Source organism: Rhineura floridana, chromosome 1 (assembly GCF_030035675.1).
Source record: "Rhineura floridana isolate rRhiFlo1 chromosome 1, rRhiFlo1.hap2, whole genome shotgun sequence".
Lineage (NCBI taxonomy): Eukaryota > Metazoa > Chordata > Lepidosauria > Squamata > Rhineuridae > Rhineura > Rhineura floridana.
The window spans coordinates 4,617,192-4,630,359 of NC_084480.1; the positions used below are offsets into that span (position 1 = coordinate 4,617,192).

Sequence of the window (13,168 nt, forward strand, 5' to 3'; positions counted from 1 at the left end):
CCTTCAACTCGACCAGGACTCATGGCGACCCTACGAATCAGGATTAAGGCTGAATGCAACCCAGAGTTTCTTATTAAACAAACAAAAATTATTTATAAAATAATACAAATAACAATAAAATTATTTATAAAATCATAAAATAATTATACACAAAGTGCTTTATTTAGTAGTCAACGAACCGCCTCTTTAAATAAATCATTCCCTAGCAAACACAACAGCGGGCGGGGCCAGCACTGTCCCCTTTCAACTCCGCCCCGCCCCTTCCCAAGCCCCGCCCCTTCCCATGGTGACGTTTGATCTCGTAATGGCCACGCCACACACACACACATATTCCCCGCCTGTCCCCCAACCGTCATAACTGAAGGGCAGCGAGAGGTCACGTGCGAGCGGACTTAGTCTGACTCCCTCCCATCTCAGCCTGAGGCAAGTCACGTGGGGCGCAAACAGCAGCGAAACAGACTTCTGTGGGAGTGCCCGCCTTCTCTCCCCTCAGGGTCACGTGGGAAAGAGGCGGGTGGGAGGCGGAGGAAAGAAAGGGCGCTGGACTGCTGCTTGTACGGCGCATGCGTAAATTGGTAAGGCTCGCGCTCGCCCGCTTGCCTGCCGCCTCGTCACGTGGTGAGGGCGGGGCTCTGCGGCCGCAAGGGAGAGCGGGGGGAGGAAAGCGAACAAGAGTCACGTGACAGTGGTGGGCGCCGCTGCCGCTGCTGCTGCTGCCGCCGCCGCTTTGTGAGCACATTGGGCAGGTAACGAGCGCGCGTCCGCGGCGGGGAGCGGATGATTCCGTGTATTCGCTCCTTTATGGAGGAAGGGGAAAAAGGGGGAGAAGTACCACGCGAGAGGGATGTATATGTAACACGCGCGCGCCCCCCTTAGTCCCCTCAGAGTCGGTGGGGAGGGAGCCCGAAGACGGCGATGACGACCCCCCCGCTCCGTTTAAAGGAGGGGTGTCAAACAGGAGGCTCCTCTCCCCCTCCCCCTCCCCCCTTCATTCCCTCAGAACGGCGTCGCCCCCACCCCCCCGTCAAGGAAAACGAAAGGGGGCAAGACCGTGTTTCTGAGGGGGTGGGGTGATACCGTGCCGCCCTCCCCCCCGGGGGCGACGGGTTATGGGGCGGCCGCACTCCGGGAGGGGGGAAGGGGTCTGTGTGCGGGATGGTCGCAACTCCTAGGATGTGGGGTGGCGGGTGGCGGAGCTGCTGCTCTGAATTTCCCCTGCTGCTGGGTTCAGCCCAAGCTTGGGCGGGGGGCGACGGTGTGGGGGGATAAAGGACGATTGTGGCAGTTCGGAGCCGGGTTGCTTAGTTAACACTTGGAAAGGCGCTTGCATTTTGGGGGAGGAAAAAAACGTGGGTGGCGCGTGCCCTCCAGTTGCCTCTTTCCTTCAGCGCCTGACACCCTTCCCCCTCCCCCCAAAGCCCCCCCCCCACTCCCAAGAGAGACAGCGGTGGCATAAATAACCACGTAAATGAAGGAAAAGTTACCGATTTGTTTTTCCCCTCCCCTTTGCTGAGATTTAAGGCGGAATGGGTTGTGACACCCCCCCCCCCGTGGAAACCCTTCTTTACTCCTGAGGGGGCAGGATAAGTTGGCAGGCTGCCCCCTCACCCCCCAAACGCCTTGTCATGTTCACAGTGATGAGAACTCTGAACTGGGCTGAACTCTCCCTGCTGCATTAGTGAGTGATGGAAATGAAAAGTTCAGAAAGTCTTTCAACCCCTTCCTATCCTTGTTAGAAAGAAAGGCTGTGTGATGAACAGCCTACTGCTAACTAGGCCCTGGAGCTGCTATTAGGCCAGGGAGAATACAGTAGCTAGCTTGCTGCCCTCCCCCCCAGCTTGGTTTTATTTTGGGAGATTGGTCATCCCTTTCCCTGGATTTGGTGCCATTCTAAGGTTCTACTAGCATTGGCTCCTTTCCCAGTAGTAGCAGTAGCCAATCGGTCTCCCACCCTTGTTTGGAACAGGGTCTCCTGATACTTAAGTTTCTCTCTCTCTTCCCCCTGCCCCTTCCCAATCTTCTTGCAATGTGTGTGATCTCAGTTGTTCTCCCTGATTTGATTGTATCACCCCATAGGTACATCTGAGGGTCTTCAATATGATCCTGGGAGAGGAGGGAATTTTGCTGTCACCCCTTCCTTCCACAAACATGCTGGAGGATGCTTTAGGGTTAATTTAAATTATACTCCTTTTTGAAGAAAGCACTGGTACTAGAAGAGCCTCTGCAAACAATGGCACCACCTACAGAGCAGCAGGAGGTTACTTGAGGACAAGAGCTGTGAACAGTCATCTCTGTAGTTGTGACCCTCATACCTTGTCTGTCTCTGATGTTTGGGCTTGTGAGGAAATGGAAACTGGGGCAGGGCTGCATTCTTCAGGAAGCCAAGTAATACTGTCTTATATTGCTGTTTGTGAAGGAAACTGCAGTAAAATGGTGACCCATTTTCTTTAAAAAGTGTTGGACATTGGAAACAGTCACTTGCTATTTGACTGCAATGAGCTCTGGCATTCAGCTGACAAAGTCTGAGGAATAGTCTAAGTATTCAACTCTCTAGGTATGGGACATCTGCTTTTGTTAGACTGAGGGTAAACAGGTATAAGGCTAGCCTCAAGTGTGTGTTTACAACTTGCTTATACCTAAAGGAAGTGATGATCCTGCAAAATTGAAGCCAGTACCTCTTCTGCTGTGAATTTCCCAGTGGTTAACTTGTTCTCCTGTGACTAGTCCTGTGCTGCCCTCTTGGTGCCAAAGAGCCATCTGTCTTCCTCTACTCTGTTGTCTTAATTTGAATCAGTGATGAAAGGAGTTGTAATAATGTAGCACAACTGAGAGAATACTCTCTTGGGTGATTTTGGACAGGAAAAATGGAGGACTTGTGTTTGGAATAGCTGCTTTTTCCACCCAGGAAGGGAAGTAGGAGCTGAATTCAAGTATAGGAAAAAAAGAGGGTCTATGTAAATGTAAGCAGACTGAGGAAAGCAACCCTTCATCCCTGAAATAGCATCATGAAAGGTGTTACTTGCTTTCATATCCTTAGCAGCTGTTTATAGTAGTTCCTCATGTCACACGTTTCCTTGGATTCTCAGTTTGGATATTTACTTAGCTGGCTTTGTATTTAAATGGAAGATAAACAACGTCTGATGCCTTTAGCTTTGTATGAAATATATACACCACCAAAGCTAAAATCAGCTTGTAGCGCTGGAGTTCCCTTTTTGTATTCCAAATGTGTTATTTGGAGGTGTTGTGCTAATCATTGCAAACACATGTAAATGTACAATCTGGGAGAAGAGAAGGTGTCTTGTTTTTCCATTTCCCCAGATATTTGTGAGGTTTAACTTAAGCTGTGAATGGGCTTTTCTGTATCTGACAGGTCTTGCAATATATATGGAAAATGCTCTTTAAATATACTCTTGCTACAATTTGGGTAAAAGCCAGAAATTCAGATTAAGCTCTTTTTGCCCTTTCTGCTTGAGAGATAAGTAGATATGTTCCAAGTTGTTATATCTTCAAATGTATTTGAGTTATAATTTAAATATAGTCTAGGGCAGCAATGCAACTGTAGGCTTCTCCATGTGTTTTGTCTTAACTGTATAATCGTTCTTTAAACATAAACATAAAATAGAGTATCTTGGAAAGAGGGGGGATGAGTTTCAGATTTTTTTTGCAGCAAGCGGCTGTTCAGTGGCTGCTTAGGGGTTCTTTGTTTTGCCATTTCTGGCAACCATCCATATAGGGTTAGTGCATTGCTAGGCAGCCTCCTACGTATCTTTATTCCAGAGATGCTGAGTGGCAGTTGTATACAATGTTTGACAAATGCAAGAATGATAAAATCTGCTCTGTGAGACTTTTGTTTTCAGTGGCTTCTTTAATAGATCCCACAAACCTCCCTCTGCAGGTCTGCCAAAGTCTGAGCTTGTGCTTTGTGTTTATATTATATTGGATAATTTTAAATGAGGCTTCCAGTGTGTGGTGATCGGCGTAGGGTAATACAGTAAAGTGAAAATGCCTAAATCTTGCTGCTAGGAACCTGTGAAGAACTTACTTGAGTAAGAATTTGGCTTTTTATGATTTATTTATTATTGCATTTATATGCCACCTTTCCTCCAAGGAGCTCAAGGTAGTGTATATGGTTCTCCTCCCTCCATTTTATCCTTGCAGCAGCCCTGTGAGTTAGGTTAGTTTGAGAGACTATGAGTGGCTGAAGGTCACCCAGCAAGCTTCATGTCTGAGTGGGGATTTGAACCCTGGTCTTCCAGGTCCTAGTCCAACACTCTAACTGCTACACCACACTGCATGTCGTCCAAGCTCAGTTTCACCCTCCCTATCCATTAATTGGCAAATGGATAGTCCATCTTGCTGCTGAAAGGGTCATTGCTGTATAGAGGGGAATGAACTGGGCTTTGGGATCACACGGGACTTCTATTCCCCCTTTGCCCTCTAAGCCTTATTATGGAAGGAAGTAATTTTGGGGCAAATGCACTGGGAGGAGGGTGTTCTAATAACATGCTATTTTATTTTGAAAGATGGTAGAGGCTCCTGTTACCTTCTCCTGTCTTCTTTTCCCTCCTGCTTCTATTTAGGCACCTGATGTATGCATACATGAACGTTCCACTTTACAAATATAGGAAGTGAGGATTAATATTTTGATGGTCTGTAAAAAACCAAAACCAAATCCAAAATGTAGACATGTCTTGCCACAGCATCCCTCTAAGCTGATATTCAGCTGATTGGGATCCTTCTTTTAAGGTAAGAACATAAGAACATAAGAAGAGCCTGCTGGATCAGGCCAGTGGTCCATCTAGTCCAGCATCCTGTTCTCACAGTGGCCAACCAGGGGCCTGGGGGAAGCCCGCAAGCAGGACCCGAGTGCAAGAACACTCTCCCCTCCTGAGGCTTCCAGCAACTGGTTTTCAGAAGCATGCTGCCTCTGACTAGGGTGGCAGAGCACAGCCATCATGGCTAGTAGCCATTGATAGCCCTGTCCTCCATGAATTTGTCTAATCTTCTTTTAAAGCCATCCAAGCTGGTGGCCATTACTGCATCTTGTGGGAGCAAATTCCATAGTTTAACTATGCGCTGAGTAAAGAAGTACTTCCTTTTGTCTGTCCTGAATCTTCCCACATTCAGCTTCTTTGAATGTCCATGAGTTCTAGTATTATGAGAGAGGGAGAAGAACTTTTCTCTATCCACTTTCTCAATGCCATGCATAATTTTATACACTTCTATCATGTCTCCTCTGACCCGCCTTTTCTCTAAACTAAAAAGCCCCAAATGCTGCAACCTTTCCTCGTAAGGGAGTCGCTCCATCCCCTTGATCATTCTGGTTGCCCTCTTCTGAACCTTTTCCAACTCCATAATATCCTTTTTGAGATGAGGTGACCAGAACTGTACACAGTATTCCAAATGTGGCCGCACCATAGATTTATACAACGGCATTATGATATTGGCTGTTTTATTTTCAATACCTTTCCTAATTATCGCTAGCATGGAATTTGCCTTTTTCACAGCTGCCGCACACTGGGTCGACATTTTCATCGTGCTGTCCACTACAACCCCAAGGTCTCTCTCCTGGTCGGTCACCGCCAGTTCAGACCCCATGAGCGTATATGTGAAATTCAGATTTTTTGCTCCAATATGCATAATTTTACACTTGTTTATATTGAATTGCATTTGCCATTTTTCTGCCCATTCACTCAGTTTGGAGAGATCTTTTTGGAGCTCTTCGCAATCCCTTTTTGTTTTAACAACCCTGAACAATTTAGTGTCATCAGCAAACTTGGCCACTTCACTGCTCACTCCTAATTCTAGGTCATTAAAGGTCCCATCTTCTGTAGTATTCCTGTGTCACACTGTGGTAATGCTTATTGATGGTCCTTTATAATAGATCTCAAAGTAATATGGTGATGAGAGTAGCCCACTATAGCACGTCTTGGCTTCATTCTGACCATCAGCTTATGTAGTCACTGCTTTGATAGGCAGGCTATTTCTCAGTGCCTGTTTCCCATCACCAAAATGATAGCAACCTATACAGCACTGTGTAGGTATTACTTGTGATAGACACTTTACTGTGTTTTTTTTCTTATATCTTTTTAAGCTGCTTATTTATTTTTTGCCTCACTATGAGAAAAATCCTAATGCTGAGCTTGCAATATTCTGAACTGCAAAAGAGACATAGATTTTAATTGTAGGAAGGACAATATGTGGATAATCTGCAAGTAAACCTTTTGAGAAAAAGAAAAGAAATGGAGCACAGAAAACTTTGGAAGACTTTCTTCTTATGTTGACAAACTACCTTTAGCCTGAATCTCCACTTCCTCAAGAGACTCTTCTGTGTGCTCCAGAAATGTGTTCCCTCAAGCCATTTTTTAAATTCCTTAGTAGTATGAGGAGTACAGATAAGCCCCAGTTGTATTTCCATACTATGAAGTGGCAGTGAGGCTTTGCCCCCCTTTAAAGTGATGCACATATGTCTTAAAAATCTTAAATACTGAAATGGAAAAGCTTGCAAGCGTCAAGGCATAATTAGAAGTGACACAGATGTACTCCGTTTTTCACAAACATTTCCAGCTTGTCTTGCTCATGCTCTCACTTGACTTCACTTGTCCTCAGTGACTGGCTGCATAGCATTGTGATGTCATCCTCCCTCTGATTAGCTGACTTTGCCTATGTACCATTGTGGAGGAAGAAAGAAGCAGCAGCTTGCAAGGGGAAAAGTTGCATAAAAAAAGGTTGGAAAAAAATGAGTCACAAAGTTAATGTTTGGAAAATATTTCTCCACTAAATTAAACATTGGGGAATGTTTAGTGCAGCCTGAGACATAATACCAAAATCCATAACTTCATTACTTTCTTCCTGCCCGTTGTGTGCACCAGTACATATGGCATTGTGAGTACTTAGTCTGTAGTTTGATTGTATATCTTTTCATTAGTGCCATTCTTTTAAAGGAGGATTTCCTGTCATGCACTTTTGAGATTTCCCATTTATGTCAGTGCAAGAAATGTTCTGAGGAATACTGGATGGTGAAATCCTTTTTCTTACAACTTAGTTTAGTCTTTTAACAAACTGGCTAGAAGAGATGGTAACCTGGCTAAGGGGAATAGCTTGCATTAAAATCACTGGAGTGTTGAAGGAATTTTGATTTGTCCCTGGGTGCTTTTTGTTTTTGAAAAAAGTAATTCTAAATACTTATTTTGAGAGGGTGAAGATCTTCCTTTCATTCTATTATTTTTTTTTAAAAAAAGTTTAAGCTGAGTCTTAATTTTATATTGTGCTGTGTATTTTATCAGTGATGTGTGTTACAAATACCAAATGAATCTGGTTATGTGGATGGAACAAAAACATTTTTTATGATTTATTTGTCTGGGCCATTTAAGTAACTTGACTTGATGAGGGACAAAACACCTTGTTCTTTTGATAATTTGTGGTGAGATTAGCTTTATACAAGAGTGGCTGTTCTCTCAAGCAGCTTTAAAACAGAAAATCCTTATTAATGCAGTTCTGCAACATTTTCCCCTGAAAATGTTTTAATCTATTCAGCACTGCAAGGTTACTTAAGAAGAAGAGGGAGTTTGCCCAATACTCTTTTGTGACTTACTGATTATATTTATTTATTAAATATATATCCTGCCCTTCCTCCCAGAAGGGAGCCCAGGCAGCCAACAAAAATACTAAAAACACTCTAAAACATTTTTAAAAAAAGACTTTAAAACATATTTTAAAAATTCTTTAAAAACATCATTAAAAAAAAGCTTAAAGAACAACTTAAAAAGTAATTCGCAGAATGGGATAAGGTCTCTAAAAAGGCTTGTTGAAAGAGGAAGGTCTTCAATAGATAACAGAGATGGTACATGTCTAATATTTAGGGGGAGGGAAAACATACAGCATATATAAACATTGTTGGATTAAATTGTAGTGTTGTGAATAGCTATTTAACACTTTGGCAAAAAATGTTTTTGACACCCCCTCGGAAAAAAACTTGAAATGTTAACATATTGTCCAGACTTTACTAAACTTTCAGAGAATTGCTAGCAATGGCTCTTTTCCAAATACCATGCATTTAAAAAAATGATTTGAACTATATAACTTGTAGCTGCAGCTCCACCCAGTTGTGCACATTAAAGAACTCTGGCTTATCATACACATCTGTGTGCCCATAAATTAAACACAGTACTAGATTTTCTGGCTGATTCTAGTTCAGGTCTAGCCGAAACTGTTAATTGTTTAGCTTGGTTCAGTATAAGGCCAATAAAGACTTCGTCACTGGTTTGGCACACCCACATTGATCCAGTTCCAATTTACGTGATGAAGAAAATGAAATATCATTCCCATTAAAAGTACTTAAATGTACAAGGCAATCTACAATATTCTGGAATTATTACTTGATACAGAGATACTGACCAAGAGAACATAAATGCATCCCCTCCCTAAAATTAACTGGAAAAGCATTTCTTGCATACCTGCACGCTATCCACTTCTTTCTGTCTTGGAGCTATCTAACTGAGAGTGTCTTGGATGCTGGGAGCATGGAAAAAGTTGTCATGTCTCCATACAGTGAACACCTGAAGTTGCCTTACATGGAGTCAGATCATTTTATCCATCTAGATCAGTATTGCATCTTGTCACTGGCAGCAGCTCTCCAAGGTCTCAAAAAGACCTTGGTACCTGATCTTTTATTGAACCTGAGACCTTTTGTATCCAGGGTGTAGTGGGTTGTAGCCATAGAGCAGTGGGTTCCATCCTCCTTGCTCCTTCCCAAATCCTTGAATGCAGAACGGCAATGAAGCTAGTCAACCCAAACAAATCCTCCCAGACTGTGTCTTAATCACAACACATTAGACTTGTTTTCATGTCACAGTAAACTACAATAAATGTGTTGTCATGATAGTGCCTTTTTGGCCTGTATTGCTCCTGCCTGCTAGTTCATGCAGGAAAAGAACTCCTCTCATGGATAGGTTCCTTGTTGCTCATCTGCTGTGCCCACTGGCCTGCGTGTGTTGTTCTTTAACGCCAGATCGGTACACAGTAAGACCACTCTCATCCATGATTTGATTGTGGATGAAGCTGCTGATTTGGTGTGTATTACCAAGACCTGGGTGGGTGAGCTTGGAGGAGTTGATCTGACCCAACTTTGCACAGCTGGATACTTGGTGCAACACCAGCACAGGCTGCAGGGATGGGGGGGAAGGAGTTGCTGTGGTCTACAGAACTTCCATCTCTGTAACCAGGAAACCACTGTGTCTTGGAGCTGGCTGTGAGGGCCTGCACCTGGTGTCGGACCGAGGAGACAGTAAACTTGGGTTGCTGCTGGTGTATCATCCACCCTGCTGCCAAGCAGCTTCTCTGACCAAGCTGGTGGAGGCTGTGTCGGCTGTGGTGTTGGAGGAGCCCAGACCGATAGTGCTGGGTGATTTCAATGACCATGCTGAGGCTGCCTATAGTGTTCTGGGTCGGGACTTCATGGCCTCCATGACGACCATGGGGCCGTCTCAAGTTGTTACTGGCCCAACACATAGGGCAGGGCATACCGTCACCCCATTGTCATGGTCAGATGACTTCCTGGTGAAGTTTAGACTTGTGGCGCCAATACTTCCCTGCAGGGCTGGTGGGCAGATTAAGATGGTCCGTCCCCGGAGACTAATGGAATCCATAGGATTCCTGAATGCCCTGGGGGAGTTCCCAGTAGATAGAGCAAGTGACCCTGTTGAAGCCCTTGTCATGCTGTGTAAGAGCGAGGCGCGTTGGGCTCTTGACACAGTTGTCCCCGAGCACCCTCACCAACATTGTGGAGCCTGGCTTGCACCTTGGTTATGGGTGTGAATCGGCCTTGGTTGCCCTGATGGATGACCTTTATCGGGAGGACAGGGGGAGTGCCACCCTGTTGTTCTTACTTGATCTCCCAGCGGCTTTTGATACCATTGACCATGGTATCCTTCTGGGCCAACTTGGTGAGCTGGGTATTGGAGGAACTGTTTTACAGTGGTTCCGATCCTATCTCCAGGGTCGGTCTCAGAGAATAGCATTGGATGACTGTCTTTCGGCCCCCTGGCAGCTGTGCTGTGGGGTGCCACAGGGTACCATCTTGTCCCCCATGCTGTTTAACATCTATAGGATGCCCTTGGGAACAGTCATCAGGAGCTTTGGGGTGAGGTGTCAGCAGTATGCTGACAATACCCAGCTCTATTTCTCCATAACATCTGAATCGGGAGAGGCCGTGCAAGCACTTGACTGCTGCCTGGACTCGATGGTGGGCTGGATGAGGGCCAATAAACTGAGTCTGAATCTTAGCAAGATGGAGGCACTGTGGGTTGGTGGTTCCCGAGTTTGGAGAATTGGTCAGTTGCCTGCTTTGGACGGGGTCATGCTCCCTCTGAAAGAGCAGGTCCGTAGTCTGGGGGTGCTCCTGGATCCATCTTTGTTGTTAGAGGCCCAGATGACCTCAGTGGCTAGGAGTGCCTTTTACCAGCTTCATCTGGTAAGACAGCTGGGGCCGTTTCTGGACCGGGATAGCCTGACCACTGTTGTCCATACACTGGTAACCTGCAGGTTGGATTACTGTAATGTGCTCTGTGGGGCTGCCCTTGAAATTGGTCCAGAAGCTGCAGCTGGTGCAAAATGTGGTGGTGAGACTGCTCACTGGGGCAGGGTATCGCCAACATGTCACTCCGCTGCTGAAAGAATTGCACTGGCTGCCCATTTGCTACTGGGCCAAGTTCAAGGTTCTAGTTTTGGTATACAAAGCCCTATACAGCTCGTAACCAGGATACCTGAAAGACCATCTTACCCCTTATATACCCAGTTGATCACTGCGCTCTGCAGGTGAGGGCCTCCTGCAGATACCATCTTATCAAGAGGTTCGTTCTGCACAATATAGGAAACAGACCTTTAGTGTGGCAGCACCTACCCTGTGGAATTCCCTTCCCTTGAATATTAGGCAGGCGCCATCTCTGCTATCTTTTTTGCACCTTTTGAAGACTTTCCTCTTTCAACAAGCCTTTTAAGTTGAGACCTATCCCAATCTGAGTCTGTGATAGAATTGTTTGTTAATGTCTTTTTATAATGTTTTTAACCCTTTTTTGAAAAGATGTTTTTAAAGCTTTTTTAAAAAAATGTTTTTAACGTTTTGTTTTAATGTATTTTAAGGTCTGTTTTTATGATGGTTTAAAGTATTTTTAGCGCTTCTGTTTGCCTCCCTGGGGTCCTGCTGGGAGGAACGGCAGGATATAAATAAAATGATAAATAAATAAATAAAAGAACTGCGATCCCTGGCTTAGTGGTATGTCCAAAGCAGAGATTGTGGTTTGTTTTCCTCCCAAGAAACCATAATCTGTAACCAAGGTTTGTTCTTGCTTGACTGATTGTGGCTTCTTGGAGTGAAACAACCCATGATCCCTGGTTCATATTTAATGCTAAGCTAGGAAGCATGGTTTGTTTCCTCCCAGTGTGAACTGGGAGAAGCAAGAGTCCCTAGGTCTATCCATGGTAAACCATTAACTATATTTTACCATGACATGTGAACTGGGCTGGTTTAATTATGGGAAGGAGCATACTTCTGCGTCTGGTGTTTTCCTTTATTTTGAACCAGTACTCTATTTGGTGGATGTTTTTTGTTCTGTTAGGTTCAACATAATAGCTTCAAAGAATGAACACAGTATATTGATTTTTTTTTTATGGGAAAAATATTTTTAATGGGAAAAAATATTTTCAATCCAGGTCAGTTTGATTCCTGATGGAGCCTAGAGTCTTTTCTTACATTAACATTTGCCTGTTAATGGAAAGCAGTAATGTGAACAGTTTCTAGATATATGAATTGTGGTTTACTTCGCTACAGGTTTTAATCATTTGTATTGATTTCTCCAGCATTATGTTAACAGACTTTGGTCATCAGTTTGATCCTGCAGTTTTTGTAAATATATGAGAAATATTTAAAATACTTGTTATGTTGTCTTTGCTAGACTCAGAGTGGCTAACCAAATAAAAAAATAAATCATTTATTGCAGCAGTCTGCTTAGAAATGATAATGATGAAGTGGTATATAAATGGCTTAAATAAATGGTAAAATTGAAAATTGCCAAAATAAAAATACTTACATTCAAACAATTTGAGGCTTTAAAGAACATAAGCATCAACAGACTAAATGACAGGATCAACATGATCAAATGGGAGAATGCTTGCAGAGAGATCGCTATCATGTTTCGGCTTAATTTGGATACACATCTCCAGCGTACTGCTCACAAATCTTTGAGAGCCAACCAACTGTAAATGAAAGATCATATACAATTATTCTGTGTCAGAATTGGCCTTTAGAATAACACAACTGAAGTAATATCAATGAGAGTTGAATGAACATGGTGCAAATTAAGATAAACTTTAAAGTATAGGCTTCAGAAATATGTGTAGCTGTTGGGATAAGAGAAGAGTTGCAAGCAGGGCCGGCCCCAGGCATGCCGAGGCCCCTGCGATTCGCAGCAGGATTGCAAATCACAGGGTGGGAGTTCACAAGCTGCCCACCATTCCCCTGCTCTACTTACCTTTCTCAGTGCTGTTTTTTCGGCAGCGTGCAGTGCATGTGCAGGTTTGCCATCAACCAAGATGGCGGCCGAGGTTTCCCTAAAGGGCTGAAGCCTCTGCCGCCATCTTGGTTGATGGCATGCACGCGTGCTACATCTGGCTGCCCTTTAGAACCGGCCCTGGTTGCAAGTCAGTGGTATCTTCTCTTGCAGGGATATTGGAAACATACAAATGATAGATGGATGTGAGTTATTGAAAGGAATCAAGATTTCTTAGCAAAGCTGGGAACTTTTGTCTTTAGGTCATGCTTCATCTTTTGGCCCAGTGAAAATAAAACCGAGGGTTGGATGGGGCAAAGAGAAGTTTGTAAACCCTTAGAGGTCTGCCTTGCCCCCAGGGCTGTGGAGTCGGTATGCCAGACCTTCGACTGGGACTCCTCTATTTTTCTACTGTCTGACTCTGACTCCGACTCCTTCATAAATGGCAAATGTATATTATTAACTAGTAATAACAAATTTACTGTAGTAAAATGGTAGCAGAAGGCATTTCATCACCACCACGTGAATCCAGAGCTTGGAAAAGTTACTTTTTTGAACTACAACTCCCACGAGCCCAATCCCTGGGGCTGATGGGCGTGATGACTGTTGTTGCACCATAGCAA

The 13,168-nt window shown here is 44.2% G+C and overlaps 1 protein-coding gene across 2 annotated transcripts in view; it reads left to right on the plus strand.

The window, feature by feature from the left end:
* The first annotated feature begins 601 nt into the window (after nucleotides 1-601).
* Nucleotides 602-13,168, plus strand: part of UBAP2 (ubiquitin associated protein 2) — a 140,417-nt gene continuing 127,850 nt past the window's right edge. For both annotated transcript variants that reach the window (XM_061613340.1, XM_061613341.1), the window contains exon 1: nucleotides 602-746. The gene's annotated coding sequence lies outside the window, so the exon portion shown is untranslated. The remainder of the gene's footprint in view (nucleotides 747-13,168) is intronic.